Genomic DNA, 16,720 nt, shown 5'->3' with positions numbered 1-16,720 from the left:
GCAATAATTCGTGTCAATCGACATTACTTTGCGACCGAGAGCTCAAAACCCAGTAAGATTCCGAAACAAACTTTGAAGGCTGAACCAGAAAAGTGGGTTTTGAACATAAATTTTCCTGATCAAACTGTAACAATTGGATCTGCTATCTTCGAAATAGTATGGACTTTCTTAAAACAATTATTATCAAAGAATATTGATGTGTTTGCATGGCAGCCCGCGGACATGACTAGTGTCCCGCGGAGTATTACGGAACACAAATTAAGGTTAACCCGTTATTTACACCGATTGTTCAGAAACAACGTAAGATGGGTCTAGAACAAACAAAGGCAATGAATGAACAGGTCCAGGACCTCTTACAAGCCGGGATCATTCGTCCAATCCGTTATCAGACTTGGGTTGCCAACCCAGTTATCGTTCCCAAGAGCAACGGGGTATGGCGGATGTGTATTGATTTTAAGGATCAAAATAAAGCATGTCCTAAGGATTGTTATCATCTGCCAGAAATCGACCTCAAGGTTGATGCTGTGGCACCATTCAAATTCAAGTGTTTCTTAGACGCCTACAAAGGCTATCACCAGATCCGCATGGCAGCGGGCGATGAAGATAAGACAGCATTTCGAACTGACCAGGGCACCTTTTGTTATAAAATGATGCCTTTCGGACTAAAGAATGCGGGAGCCACATATCAACGATTGATGGACATAGCATTTAAAGATCAAATTGGTCAAAATTTGGAAGTTTATATGAATGATCTTGTAATCAAAAGCGTCGAGGAAGACCAAATGTTGAGAGATATTGAAGAGACGTTCGAAACTTTAAGAAGCATCAATATGAAGCTGAATCCAGCCAAGTGCTCATTCGGAATGGAGGAAGGAAAGTTTCTGTGAGTAATTGTCACGAGTGCGGACTTCAAAGCCAACCCAGATAAAGTTCAAGCTGTAGCCCGCATGCCTTCTCCTTTTTCTCTCAAAGAAGTTTTGGCAAACCATGCAGCCAAGTCTCACCCTTTCATCTCAACTTTAAGAAATTGTCTCAAGAAAGTACAATTTAAATGGACCGCAGAAGCAGAACCAAGCTTTCTTGGAGGTTAAAAAGTGTTTGATGGAACTTCCCATGTTAACAGCACCCCATGCAGGAGAACCTTTAACGTTATACTTATCAGCTTCAGAAATTGCAATTGGGGCTGTCCTTTTGACTGATCGAAAGAATGTTCAAACGCCGATTTATTACGTCAGCAGAACATTGTCAGACCCAGAAACAAGATATTCTATGCTCAAAAAACTTGTGCTGGCACTAGTTTATGCTGCCAGACGCCTCCGCAGGTACTTCCAAAGTCATCCCATCAATGTCTTAACTGGATACAAGCTCAAAAACGTTCTCAGTAAGCCAGAATTTTCTGGGCGATTGGCCAAATGGGCTATTGAGCTAGGTGAACACGCGATAGAATATAAACCTAGACTAGCAATCAAAGGGTAAGTGTTGGCGGACTTCGTAACAGAAGTCCCGCACCACAAAGAAAAAGAATGTTTGTTCGAGCAACAACCCCATGTGCCTCCGGAATTGGGTCAGATTTAGTCTCTTTTCACGGACGGAGCTTCAAGCAATGAGGGGTCTGGCGCAGGCCTCAGGCTAGTCAATCCCGAAGGCCATGAGTTTGCATACGCTATAAAGTTAGACTTCAAAAGTACTAACAATGAGGCGGAATATGAAGCTTTTTTGGCAGGCTTACGGATAGCAAAAAATCTTGGGGTTAAACATTTGGAAGTCCGGGTGGATTCTATGTTGATTGCGGGACAGATCAATGGTACATATGAAGCAAAAAAAGATATCATGGCTTCAATGTATCACAAGCGAAAGATTTAATGCTTCAATTCTTCTCATGTAAAGTCATACATATTAAGAGAAGCGAGAACAAACCGGCGGATGCTCTTAGCAAACTAGCTTCAACAAATTTCGAACACTTTGCTAAAGATATACGTGTCGAAGTATTGGATCGCCCGTCTGTCCTAAAACGGAAAGTTTTGATAATTCAAACAAGAGCAGAATCGTGGATGACACCCATAACAGCTTATTTGTCGTCCGGAATCCTCCCGGAAGAAAAAACTGCTGCCAGGAAGATAAAACACAAAGCCTTGAACTATCAGATACATGACGGTGTTTTGTACCGACGCTCTTTCCTCGGGCCACTGCTTCGATGTGTGGATGCCGAGGACGCGAACTATTTGATCAGAGAGGTTCACGAAGGCATATGTGGTCTTCACGCTGACCCGCGCATGGTCGTAGCAAATTAATGAATGCCGGATATTACTGGCCAGGAATGCATTTGGATGCTGTGCAATAAAATCAGAAAGTGTGATTCATGCCAGCGTCATGCACCTAATACGCTACGACCAAAAAACGAGTTAGTTCCTGTCACTTCGGCTTGGCCGTTCCAGAAATGGGCAATCGACATAATGGGACCTTTCCCCGAAGCCCCCGGACGAGTCAAATTCTTGATAGTAGCAATCGACTACTTCACAAAATGGGTAGAAGCTAAACCGGTCGCCTCCATAACGGCAGCAAGCGTTAAGAAATTCCTGTGGGAATTCATAATATGCCGGTTTGGCCTTCCTCTGGAACTCGTTAGTGATAACGGAACTCAGTTCGCAGACAGTGGGCTACAAGAATGGTTAAAAAAATTAAACATTTCTCACCTACTTTCCCACCTAAAGTACGCCTCTCACTTAAAACCTCTTGGCTGCCCGCCAGGGCGTTAGCCAGATGATAAGCTACATTCGTGTGGAGGTCGTGGCGGGAAAGGTCACGTTGATATGTCATCTCAGCAGGCGGAGCACAATGCTCAACAAAATCCATACAGGTCCAAGGATGTGAAAACCGGGATCCATTAGTAAGGTTCCATGGAGGAAAAAACAACTCATGTCTATCACCCAGGTTCGTATCCCCATAGTAACGGGAATCCGAAGGTTTAAGATGAACAGGGGTGGAGGAAGACTGCTGTGGAGGGGGTCGAAACGGAAATTCTTCGGTTCTAAAATCTTCCTCATTAGTAGCAAGGTTGTCCTGCTGATCCCCAGTAACACTCCCAGTCTAAAAAAGATAGTCTAAGCGAGTATCACGATCAGACTAGTCGTCGGGACCTTCTGTCGAAGTACCAATCGGAGGAGTCGGCATCCTCTCATCTACAGTAACCTCAACCAGGGGGAGGTTGGCCGACCCTCCATATCAGCAACATCAGGCGGAGTAGATGGTTTATTCTTCGCCCCTCCCCTTGAAAAGGGGGATGATGGTTTTTTAGAATGAGGAGTTGGTGTAGATAACTTTTCAGATATATCCTCACTAAAGATCAACGGATCTGCATAACAAAGTTATACTTAGCTAAACACTCATAAAAGAATACAACAATTAAAGGTTAAGTCATACCTTCAACAGTATCAATACGGTCAGCAAGGCTGTATTGCGGCTTCTTGGGACGATGCACTTTTCGTTTTTTCTTTGATGGTCCCGCCTCAGTATCCGCAGGCTTCACATTCATGTGCCATGTCTGAGAAGCTAGGAAAGCTCTCTTTTTCTCCAATTCTGTTAACAAAGATGAGACAGAGGAAAATTCAGAAGCACCTCCATCAGAGTCTCCCTCTTCTTCCGAAACAGAAAACTGAGAAGCCTCTCCATCATCATCACTTGATGATAAGATGGAAATAGTTCCGTCGGAAGTAATGGCAGTAAGGGGAAGAGGGTTTAGAACATACGCACCTGTTTCAAAGGTGACATTCGAAGTTACAGGTTCATCTCGAACCTTCTTCGGAAAAAGAAATTTAGACTTGGTTTTCTCAAGAATAGGTTGGTCTCCCGCCTCGCGGATGCTCTTGCGGACACAACCCCTATTTTCAAAAAGAGCATTGAACATAGAGCTCTGGCCTGAAAAAGATAGAAACTTGATCATAAAAGTATTCAAAAAATCAAAGAGACAATAAAGATAACTTACGTTCATTAAGATCCGCAAAAATGGGTTCCATGAATTCTGTTGGCCACAAGCGACTCATACCCGCCCACACTAAAGCTTCTTCCGGCAAGGCGCGCATAGGTGAGGGTTCCATGGTAAGAACACGAAACCACTCACGACCCTCATGAGCAGCTGTGACAACATCCGGAAGGGTAGAATTCACTGAACGGCGAACCATGGTCAAAGGAACGACATCTTCAGATATCCAAAAAAACTTGTTACGCCAGTCAATGGACAACTTTTCAACTTCATACCCAATGCTTCGATCGGAAAATCCTTGGCACGTATACCAGCCATTATGGTTAGTGAGACGATAAAAAACCGGGAATCGATCTATGTGGGGAACCATATCACGTGCTATACATACAAATTCGTAATGACGAATTCGCATCATAGCACGAGGATGTAGTTGAGATAAATGGATTCCATAAGCAGTCAAAAGTCTCTCGAAAAATTTTGTTATGGGAAGATGGAAATTCCCATAAACAAAATAATCAGCATACACAACCATTTTCCCAGGCGGTGGGAAACTGGCGATAGAACCAAGGGAAGGAAACTCCGACCCCCATTCAGGAGGAATACCGTACGTCTCCAGCAGCTTTTCATATTCTGAATAATCCCATGAAACTTCTATTTCATCTACTTCAGTCTGTACGTTCGACATTGTAATGGAATACAATAAGATAGAAGAAAGATATATGAAAAATTCAGAAAAACGATGAAGATAATCAGAAGAAAAGAGCGATAAAACTTCAAAAAGCAGGGGTCTCTCCTTATTTATACCCATCGCAATTAATGCGATGGGATATGAACAGTGTCACACCCCAACCTACGGCGGAAATGCTGGGGCGCGAACTGATTGCCATAGCTCTCAAGGTACTATCATGTAATATTTATATGACAATATCTATTAATTTTATTCAATTTCCAAGTAAATCAAATACAAAATACAACTCATTAAACAAACAATAAACACAAATTTAATTCTTAATTTTATCTTTTCTAACATAATTCTTTACTAAATCTTCACAAATTCTTGCAACTAATTCAAGCGATAACCTGCATATGCGTATAAAATAGAATTTTGTCAACAACACATGTTGAGTGAGCAACACACCAGTTTAGTTGTACATATAGTATATATAACAAAAATATGTAGCTGCAATAAGTCATATGAGAATAACAAAATAACCAAATGAGCAAGTATAACTGAGATGTCGAGAAGCACAAGGCTATAACGACTGGCGTATGATCATACTAGACTGAGATTATGTTGGACCTCTCCGAATGCGAAAGCATACAAAGCAAATAAGCACATAAACAAGTAAGGTATAAGTTGTTAACACATAAGACAAAGTTGCAGTTTTCGAGTATAAGTATGTATAAGAAATATTATTTACGCATACGTCCCCAAAACGTGAGAAAACGAGTAAAATAGGGGAATATGGTACTCACCTCGATAGACGAACAAAGGTGATTGAGATAATTAGAATGCGGAAAAATCACACGTTGACGATAAAGCTTATAAAGGAAAAAGGAAGTACGGACACGCTAAGTTAATGTACAAGATCGATTATGAAAACTCGATAATTATGATTATTATTAAATTAATATTATAATCTTTTTTATTCATAATATAATAATATATATATATATAAAGATATTATATGAAAAATTATTATTTGTTAATTATATATAAAGTATATAAAAATACAATACATCCTCTAAAGTTTGCTTGTAATATATATTAAAACATAAATATTAATTTCCATGTTATTATATATATGTATACATGAACGGAAAACGTGAGACAACAAGTACTTATAAAGTCGGTTTTCAAGAAACTAGTTTTAATTAATTATTGTTATATATTTATTAAATGGTTTAAAAGAAAATAATATGAAAAATAAGCAAAAATACGGGGTGGCAGGGGGTCGAACCCACGACCTCCGCCCCATAACTCAGACATAATAACCAGCAGGGCTACAACTACATTCGTTTATAATTCAGTTTAAATTAATTAAATATATAACCAGAATAAAGAACAAACCCTAAGAATTACAATTGATCAATCCCGTCACTGATAATCAAATCAATGATGGGGTTTATGATCTTTGCTTAATCGCGATCCAGAAACATCAAACAATTACCTCGTTATCGAATTGAGATAGGTTAATTGTTTCACCCAGTAGCCGACCAAATATGATTACGAACGAGCTAGTAAATGGCTAAGATAATACGATTAAGGATAGGGTTATAGTTTGGCGTTGGTGAGAGGAAGGTTGGTGCGAATTTAATTGCGTTTATGATATAGTTTATATAGAAAACGATATTAGGGTTCCATGCGTGAGTAATAAGCTACGGCCCAAGTTCTGGATTCTTCTAAACGTAATTGAATGAGGGGTAAGGGTCGGCTAGATGCGAATTAAGGTTTAGGAACGCCTAATTAGACTTTGGTTGATGGATTTGGGCTCAAGAACAAGTTAGGGTTTATAATTAAACAAAACAGGCCGGGTTCTAGTTCGTAAATCAAAAACGAGAAAAATTGGGTTATTACAAACAGTAGAGAGAGAAAACCATCACCCAACCAGTGACTGCCACGTCACGCGGGAAATTCGAAAAAGAGAAAAAGTTGCACAGTCGGGTACAGTGACAACCGTCAAAAACGTCCCATCATCTGTTCACGCGCCTGTGAGTGGTCAACTTGTCATTTTTTCATGATTATCCATACCAACAGAAGATATTTCCTACCTACTTCCAAAAGACTCAAAAAACCCCTAACATACATTAAGTCCAGAATTTCACCCGCATAAAGACTTCACAAGGAAGAAACACTGGACTGGGGGGACTTATAGAGGTAGGGTACCAAAAAGACCCAAATATCTTTAAGTACCACCCGCGGGTCACAGAGAATGCTCTTATAAGCCACCCGCGGGACATATGGATCACCCGCATACCACGATAAAGGAGGAACGTCCTCATAACACGCGCGGAAGCATCTTAGCATCCTCAAAATTTTTCCGCAAGACGGGACATCTGTCCGCCTAAATAAATGAGAAACAATGCCAACGGGACAGCTGTCACCAATCAATGACTCTTTAGAAGGAGGATCACGATTCTTACTTGGGGAATACGTGACATACTAACCAATGAACAAAGGACACCTGGCCGGGTTGTTATAACCGTGCACATGGCCAGGGTGCGATCCGTCCTATCATTTGGCGACACGTGTCCAGGTTGTTATACTCATACACATGAGACGTATAGCTCAACCTATCACAAGAGGACACGCGTCCAGACGGTTATCAAAGATCTTCTAGAAGAGGACAGCTGCCCCAATCATCTTCCTATACCCTTCGGCTATAAATACCTTGTCAAACGGTATGAGGTATTCATTCACTCACCTACATTCTGACTACACTTAGTCTATTTACTTCAGTACTTTCTCCGTTTACGAACGTCACTGATTCTCACGCCGGATGGTGGTTACAGGAAGACCCCCCCCTCTTGTCCTTCCTGTAACGAGACTCACGGTGTCTGTTTTGCAGGTTCCGGTCATTGGACTTTGGGAAGTTGTACTCATATCTAGGTCGTAATTATCGTATCTTACCCTGTGGACTCACTAGATCCAGGACCCGTACCCGGGGATTGGATCTGTGTTTCTTCAAGGGCCGTCTCCGAGAATTTATATGCCTCGACCGAGCCGAAATAAAAGGCCCGTAAACTTTAAAGAGTAACGAAATAAAATAAGCAAACAGAAATTTTAGGCCTATGTAAATGGTTTTTTGTTTGATTTAAACAATTAAATTTTAAATGGGCTTACTTGGTTATGATTTAGGTTGCGTAAAAAACTTTTTATATAAAAATTAGCTTAAAAATGTCTCAAGTGAGACTAAAACCTACAACCTTTAGGTTGGAAGTCAAACTCATTTGCCACTAGACCAATCTAGTTATTGTACAATTAAAGTAAAACATAAAATATACATATTTCTTTTTCATATATATATATATATATATGTATATATATATATATATAAATGAAAAAAATTGTGTCCCTGAAAAATTAAGTGCCCCGGCCGGTCGCCCACATTGCCCTATGCCCAAGCCGGCCCTGTTAATTATATTATCATTTATTAATAGGTTCATAGGTGCCAGATCAACTTAAGTTGAGTATGGAGGGCCCGAAATGCTTTGATTTTGATGGAAAAAAAAGCGAACATCGGAGATGTCATATGCGACATTAGATAGTTAAGTTTTCTTGGGTTCAAACTTAGATCTATATACAAATCGATTTGCTGGTCAGAGTGGTGTAAGTTTTCCTTGATGTAATTGTCTTTTCTTGCTTTGTTTCGGCTCTCCTCCGGGTTGTGGAGGGTGCTTTTGGCTCCGACCTTTATTTATAGAAGTTCACAGTTCAAAAAAAAAATTTAAGTTGAGTATTAGAAGTTGAACATTTGAAAAATGGCGATAACTAGATTTATGCAGGTATAACAACACTATAGAAGTTATAAATTATATAAGAAAAATAAAAGTGTTAAACCACACATGTATGTTAGCACATACAAAAAAAATAAAAAATAAACCACGCATGTACATTAACTCACAAAAATGAACCCAAACGTAAAACATAGAAAATACGTGATGGGCCCCGTTAAACGACACATAAAATTGACTTAAAAACATTGAACCACACTGATGCGTTGCAGCGTTTTAACTCGCAAACTTTAGACCAAAATGTAAAGACGTTATCGTAGAAAAGAGTAACTAAGTCGAGACGATATAAACTTATAAAGTATAGAGTGTATCAAAATTCAAACATAAGGGTTATATTGTACTATACTAATACTTTTAACAAAATAAAAATAAAATTTATTAGTACTCAAAAGAGAAGAAATGAAAAGTTACTAAAGCCTAAGAGAAGAAATGAAAAGTTACTAGATGAACAAACCTTATGCACAACCAAAACACATATGGTATAAGTATTGATGAAACTTGAACGAAAACTTGTGTGTATATATGCATTTATACCACACACAAATTCTTTTAAAAGAAAACAAATAAATTAACACCACCAGGGGCGGACCCACATAGTGTGGATCGGGGTCCCGGGACACCAATGTTTTTTAAAAATTTATTAGAAGCGGTATATTAAATTTTTTGAGGACCCCATAAGATTTAATACTTGGAACCCATACTATTAATGTTGATGTGGTCTGGTGGAAAGTCCCTTGTTTTATCTTTGAAAGGTCATTGGTTCAAGTCTTACAAGGCTCAGTTTTTGGTTTTTTGTGTTAATTTTTAGTGTTAATCAATCATTTGATTGCTAATGTTGCAATGATAACTTTGGAAACATTCAAACACCTCTAAAATACATATCATTGTTTTCAACTTTATGCATGGTTTTCTTTAGAAACATTCAAACACTTTAAAATATCAGTTTTATTTTTCACTAGTTTAAATTAATGGTTTTCAACACATGCTTATGAAAGGGTGGATCTAGGTTCTATCTCAAAAATGTTTAAGAAAGGGAAAACAAAGTGTTTATGTGTCAACCCGACCCATTTTGACCCGTTCAGGTAGTGATGATTGAAAAGAAAGTTTTATTATGATATTGTTTTTTATTATGTTCTTCGCCTCGACCCGACCTGAACAACGACCGACCCGAAAAATTTGAACACCGAAAATATGGGACCCCATTGGCAAAAAATCCTGGGTCCGCCACTGAACACCACTAAGCAGAAAAAAAAGTGTTTATGAAAGGGAAAACAAAGTGTTTATGTGTCAACCCGACCCATTTTGACCCGTTCAGGTAGTGATGATTGAAAAGAAAGTTTTATTATGATATTGTTTTTTATTATGTTCTTCGCCTCGACCCGACCTGAACAACGACCGACCCGAAAAATTTGAACACCGAAAATATGGGACCCCATTGGCAAAAAATCCTGGGTCCGCCACTGAACACCACTAAGCAGAAAAAAAAATAAAGAGGGGAGTGGAACCCCGGGTCTCCACCAACTTTCGCCCCTGACTACAAACCAAAATGCACAAACCATGCACACACAAAATGAAAAGGTCGATGAGACGACTACCGTTATCAAACAATAATTTACGACAAAGGAAAGCACAAAACTAAGAAATAATAATATATAGGAAATACCATTAAAAATATCAATTAATATAGACTAACATTTTTATCAACAAACATTTATATTAACCATTGACCCTCACAAGAAAACATACCATAATTGAGAAACCCCTATCTACATAAGCTAACAAAAACATATTGAATAAAGATTTAACAAAATTTATTCTAATTTTGAAGTACCGATATGGTATTATCCTGAAGTATGATCTTGCTATACTATTAAAGCAATACAAGTTATTCACATGACCTTCAACTAGCATGTTCACATAGGTTTTCAAGTCATCCGGTTCTATCTATAAAATTGCCAATTAATTCACAAATTAATATTTTCTAGAATCATACCTCACTAATTAATATGTTCTATAATCATAATCAAGTATTTCCTTTGAAATGATTTAGAAACCGATTTTGACCACAATTAATTATTTATAACTGATTTTGTATTCCTTTTTTTAGTATGACCATTATTTTAACAATTCAATGATTTTTATAGCAGTTTCTCATTTCACAATTTATATATATTTTTTCATACATTTTGTGATTTTGCAGAAAACAAGATAAAAAAATTCTTATGATTATATATAATGTTTGAAATATTTTTCAACCGTGTATAACACGAGCCAATATCCTAGTGTTAATAATATTGTCAGAGAGGGAGTGTTATAAATGAGCCCTGATAGACAATTATTGCATCATTACTCCGTCTAATTACCCATCACTATGTTCACTATTATGTTATTACGTTTCCTTTTGAAAAGTAATTGACTTGAGAAGAAATCAACCCGGCCCGAATCAACCCGGGTCAACCCGTACCCAAACAAACTCAACAATATAACCAATAATTAAGAACCCTAATTCACAATTCATATATATGCTCATTCATCATTCGCATTTCCAATAATATCATTCATTCCATCACTCCTCACCGCCATACGATTTCCGACGAGCATTGTAACCTCCGTCCGCCGTACGAATAACCTAAATCACACGTCTCCGTGGTAAATGTTTCAGCCTCTCGAAACCCTAACGCCGGCTGTAATACAACACTAATTACGCTCCGATCAACTATCCAACGCAACACAGAGGTACGAATTTGTACAAATTATTTAACAGTTTGTTCGTTTTTGTAGTCGTGTATTTGACCTAATGTTGCATTTCGACCGATTAACACGAACGTATGATGATTTTGCAGTTTTCTGCGTAATAATAATAATGTGTTGTATTGTTGTATATCTGGAATTAGGTATAAACTGGTGAAATTTAGAGGCTCAATTAGTCGCAGAATTCGTATGATATGTTAATATCGGACCTCTAGCTGAATATCGGTACCGATAATGTCGGAGATATTGACTGATATTGGACTGATTTATCACCGGTTTTCCTGATATCAGTTTTTTAGGTCTTAATTTTCAGTTTTTGGTGTTTAATGTTAGTTTTTTAAGTTGCAAAAAAGGTTAATTTCTAATGGTAGGAGGAGAGTATACTGAATTGTTAGTGTTTAATTGCTATATACATAAATTCTGCATGAGAATTATTTTTTAACAATTTGTTTGTTTTGTAGTAGTGTGTATGATCTAATGTTTCATAAGGACCAATTAACACGAACGTATTATGATTTTGTAGTTTTGTGCTTAATAATGTGTTGTGTGTCTAGAATTAGGTAAAAACTGGTGAAATTTAGAGGCTAAATTACTCGCAGAATTCGTATGATATGTTGATAGTTTGATATTGCTATTGAATATGGATTTTATTTGAATGTTGAAAAAGTGGTGTTCAAGTTAGAGGTGCAGATCGTAACCTGCTAATCGAACCGTAACCTTATGAAACCGGTTAATAGCTGGTATATGAGAAATTGGTTACTAATCGATGGTTAGGAACTGGTTAGGGATTTCGCATAGAAGCCGATTAACTGAACATAAGTTAGGAACCAGTTAGGAATTTCAATAGGTTTTTGTCGGTTAACCAGTAAATGTTTGAGCCTCTGGAAACCCTAATTTTGCTCCGATCACCTACTGCACGCAAGAGAGGTGAAAATTTCTAATTATTTGTTTGTTTTTGTAGTTGTATTTGACCTAACCTTTCATTAGAACCAATTAACACGAAGATTTTGCACTTTTGAGCATAATAATGTGTTGTATACTTAAAATTAGGTATAAACTGGTGAAGTTTTGAGGCTCAATTACTAATAAAATTCTTATGCTGAATGTTTGGTGTTCAGGTGAATGTTTGGCATTTTGTGAATTTTGTTAAAAAAGAGAACCAAATAACATAATCAACAAGCATGAGATGTAAATTAAAGCTTAGGTCAAGTTGATTATGTAGAGACTGACCGCCATTACCAGATTATGATACACTGTTGACATTCGATTATGATAAACTGTAATGACCAGTCATATCAAGATATTAGGTATGAAAATGGTTTAATGTCTGACATATGTCAAAAATGATACATACCTAATTTAATTATCTGTGTTACTTGCTATAAATATAGCACATGCTTCTATGTTTATAGCTTTTTCAGTGTAGTCGTGACTGTTTATCTCTATCGCACATGCGCATACACACGCATACGCAGTTGTAAATGTTTTATGGTGTTTGGGCACAATTAAAGCCTTATATTAATAATTTTTGTTGAGTTTCATTGCAAAAGTGAAGCTTTAGAAATCACGTTTCTTAATTCTTATAATGATTTGCCTCAATGCTATTTGATTGTGGTGCATAATGCCTTTGTATGTTTCAAAGTGCTTACATTTGTTAGTAATAAACATGGCTTAATATAAAGTTAGATGAATTCATCCTCATTAGTTGATAACTTCTTCTTTTTTGTCTTCATTTTAAAATTGATGAATCTTTTTGTATTGGAACTAATGACTTACATTGACCAGGTGAAATGGCTGATCATAGAAACGGTGGAACCCACCCAACCGCCAGCAAGACTGCAGCTGGATCTTCAGGTGGGTACACAATTGATGCAACCACTTTAACCAAACGGTTACAATCACTATACTCTCATTGGCGGGCCCACCGAGATGAATTATGGGAATCTTGTACCTCATTTGCAGTAGCCACCCCACCACCATCTGATGATCTTCGCTATCTAAAGTCATCAGCTTTAAACATCTGGCTTCTCGGTTACGAGTTTCCAGAAACAATCATGGTTTCCTCAGAAAAACAAATCCATTTCTTATGCAGTCAGACAAAAGCATCACTTCTTGACGTTGTCAAAAAGTCAGCTAAAGAAGCTGTAAATGTGGAAGTTGTGATGCATGTTAAAGACAAAAACGACGACGGGTTGAGTAAAATGGAGGCCATTCTAAACTCCATTGACTCTGTTGACTCACCTGTTCTTGGGTATATAGCAAAAGAGCTTCCGGAAGGGAAGCTTCTAGAAACATGGTCTGAGAAGATTAAGTCATTGGGTTTAACGCTTAGTGATGTCACAAATGGGTTAGCAGATCTTTTTGCTGTTAAGGATCCTGGTGAGTTGATAAACGTAAAAAAAGCTGCTTATTTAACTGCATCTGCAATGAAACAGTTTGTTGTACCGAAGCTTGAAAAGGTAATTGATGAAGAAAAGAAAGTGGCTCATTCGTCTTTGATGGATGAAACCGAAAAGGCTATTTTGGAGCCAGCTAGGATTAAAGTGAAGCTGAAAGCAGATAATGTTGATATTTGTTACCCACCAATTTTCCAAAGTGGTGGGAAATTTGATATTAAACCGAGTGCTTCAAGTAATGATGATCATTTGTATTATGATTCAGCTAGTGTGATTATTTGTGCTCTCGGGTCCCGGTACAATAGTTATTGTGCCAATGTGGCAAGAACGTTTCTTATTGATTCAAATACGGCTCAGAGTAAAGCTTATCAGGGTCTTTTAAAAGCCCACGAGGCTGCGGTTGGTGCGTTAAAGCCTGGTAATAAAGCGAATGACGTTTACAAGGCTGCATTTACAGTTGTTGAAAAAGAAGCTCCAGAATTGACTTCGAATTTGACCAAATCGGCCGGGACTGGGATTGGTCTCGAGTTTCGCGAGCCAGGTTTGAACCTAAACGAGAAAAACGAATGAGTCTTGAAACCGGGTATGGTTTTTAATGTTTCACTCGGTTTTCAAAACATGCAGACTAAAAGTAGCAAAGAAAAAAGTCAAAACTATGCTTTATTGATTGCTGATACGGTTATTCTAACCGCTAATGGTCATGAAGTAGTGACAGCGTTAAGCTCGAAAGCGTTTAAAGACGTTGCATATTCGTTTAATGATGGTGAGGAAGAAGACGAAAGGCCACAAGTGAAAGTGGGTTCTAAACTTAGTGAATCGTTGTACTCTAAAGCAACTTTAAGATCCGACAACCATGAAATGTCTAAAGAAAAACTTAGAAGACAACATCAAGCGGAACTTGCGCGCCAAAAGAACGAAGAAACCGCGCAAAGGTTAGCGGGCGGGAAAACCGCAACGGACTATGGAAGATCGTCTTCAAGAACTTCTAACGATTTAGTCGCTTACAAGAATATTAACGACCTGCCACCTCCTCGAGACTTGATGATTCAAGTTGACCAAAGAAACGAGGCGATTCTAATCCCGTTATATGGAAGTATGGTACCGTTTCACATTGCTACTGTGAAAACTGTGTCGAGTCAAGCTGACACGAGCGGAAACTGCTATATTTGTATTATATTTAATGTTCCAGGTACACCCTTTTCGTCTCAAGACCCGAATTCGTTAAAAAACCAAACAGATATTTTCTTGAAAGAGGTATCGTTTCGTTCGAAGGACTCGAGGCATATAAGCGAGGTGGTACAACAAATCAAAACGCTTAGAAGAAACTTTGTTTCTCGAGAATCCGAACGTGCTGAACGTGCATCACTCGTTACACAAGAGAAACTCGTGCTTGCCGGTAACAAGTTCAAACCGATACGATTAACCGACCTTTGGATTCGTCCCACGTTTCCGGGCCGTGGGCGGAAGCTCCCAGGTACCTTGGAAGCTCACGACAATGGGTTTCGATACTCGACATCTCGATCAGACGAGCGTGTTGATATTCTGTTTGGTAATATTAAGCACGTGTTTTTTCAAGCAGCCGAGAAGGAAATGATAACTTTACTTCATTTTCATCTTCACAACCACATCATGGTCGGAAACAAAAAGTCAAAAGATGTTCAGTTTTTTATTGAGGTTATGGATGTTGTGCAAACACTAGGTGGCGGTAAACGGTCCGCATGTGACCCGGACGAAATCGAAGAACAACGAGAACGCGATCGTAAAAACAAAATCAATATGGATTTCCAAAACTTTGTCAACCGAGTTAACGATTTGTGGGGTCAACCGAAATTCAAAGCGTTTGATCTTGAGTTTGACCAGCCGTTACGAGAGCTTGGGTTTCACGGGGTCCCACATAAAGCTTCGGCTTTCATCGTCCCGACTTCAACCTGCTTAGTCGAGCTTATCGAAATTCCTTTTCTCGTGGTCACGTTAAGCGAGATTGAAATCGTGAATCTCGAACGTGTCGGGTTGGGCCAGAAGAATTTTGACATGGCGATTGTGTTCAAGGATTTTAAACGTGATGTGCTCCGGATCGACTCAATCCCGTCCACGTCACTCGACGGGATTAAGGAGTGGCTCGACACGACCGATATTAAATATTATGAAAGTAGGCTGAATATGAGCTGGCGAGCGATATTGAAGACGATAACCGATGACCCACAAAACTTCATAGATGAAGGCGGGTGGGAGTTTTTGAATTTGGAAGCGGATGATTCTGAGTTGGACGGGTCACAAGAGTCGGACCAGGGTTATGAACCGTCTGATGTGGAGCCCGAGTCGGAGTCGGAAGATGAAGGGTCGGATAGTGCGTCATTGGTGGAATCGGATGATGACGCTTCGGAAGTGGAGACAGATGGGTCGGAGGAGGAAGAAGGGAAGACCTGGGAAGAGTTGGAGCGGGAAGCGAGTAATGCAGATAAGGAGAAAGGGGCTGAGTCGGATAGTGAAGAGGAGAGGAAACGGAGGAAGATGAAGGCGTTTGGGAAGTCGCGTGCGGGTCCTAGTGTTGGTAGCGTGGCTAAGCGCCCGAAGTTTAGAAGGTGAGGAGGTTATAGCTTTTAGAATGGTGGGATTCTGTTGGTAGGAATGTCTTTTGTGAACTTGGTAGTTGGATCTGGTATGACTTGTATGGAAAACGGTATTTGTTTTTGTTTTTAAAATGGTTTGTCTATCAGTATATTTGGCGGGTCGGGCCGGGTCGATTCCGGTTTTAGTTCTCTGACTGTTTCTCAAGTCAGTCCTATCCTAAAATAAAATATAAAAAATTTGTGTATGCATTGTCTCTTTTAATAACTAGAAATTTTGGATATTTAAAATATTGACAAAACATTTTAATAAGTTGATTAGAAGACCACCTATTCATCTCCCATTGTCTTCACTTGACCTCTTAGTTCTTTTGTCGTTGCCACGCCTCCATTTACGACTGCTAAGTTGCGTAAAAGACCTCCTAGGCGTCCCAACCGATTAGTCTGGTGATTGAATTCCGATGACCGTGCTATTTTATGCCAAGTAGCATGCTTATTTATATGTTTTATGG

At 38.7% G+C, this 16,720-nt stretch overlaps 1 pseudogene; it reads left to right on the top strand.

The window, feature by feature from the left end:
- The first annotated feature begins 12,283 nt into the window (after positions 1–12,283).
- Positions 12,284–16,451, top strand: LOC143603729 (FACT complex subunit SPT16-like; annotated as a pseudogene).
- The last annotated feature ends 269 nt before the right edge of the window (positions 16,452–16,720 follow it).

The sequence above is a fragment of the Bidens hawaiensis genome, unplaced genomic scaffold, assembly GCF_021521415.1.
Source record: "Bidens hawaiensis isolate Kalapana, Puna unplaced genomic scaffold, B.hawaiensis_p1.1 tig00062553_1, whole genome shotgun sequence".
NCBI lineage: Eukaryota > Viridiplantae > Streptophyta > Magnoliopsida > Asterales > Asteraceae > Bidens > Bidens hawaiensis.
Note: the sequence above shows the minus strand (reverse complement) of the source record. Positions and strands in the feature narration are given on the sequence as shown.